The sequence below is a fragment of the Cystoisospora suis genome, assembly GCF_002600585.1.
Source record: "Cystoisospora suis strain Wien I chromosome Unknown contig_6786, whole genome shotgun sequence".
In the NCBI taxonomy this organism is placed as follows: Eukaryota; Apicomplexa; class Conoidasida; order Eucoccidiorida; family Sarcocystidae; genus Cystoisospora; species Cystoisospora suis.
In genome coordinates, this window is record NW_027159573.1 from 1 (window position 1) to 314 (window position 314).

Genomic DNA, 314 nt, shown 5'->3' on the forward strand with positions numbered 1-314 from the left:
AGAAGAAGATCGATATAAGAAAAGAAGAAGAAGATCGATATAAGAAAAGAAGAAGAAGAGAAGAGAATCGATCTCTGGAGATAGATGGAGGTGGCACACTTAGGAGATGGTGTTGTAGTTATGAGCCTATGTCAGGTATTCTCTATTGGATGAAGATGATGGATATATCATAAAAATAGCTACCAGCTAGCTATAGACTCTCATCACTTGAGATGTCTAGTAGATAGCTAGATGGCTAGCTACCTCGAACTTCCCTAGACCCAAACACATAGAGATGTACGGAAGTGCATGGTGACGGAGGATAGTCAATTGAT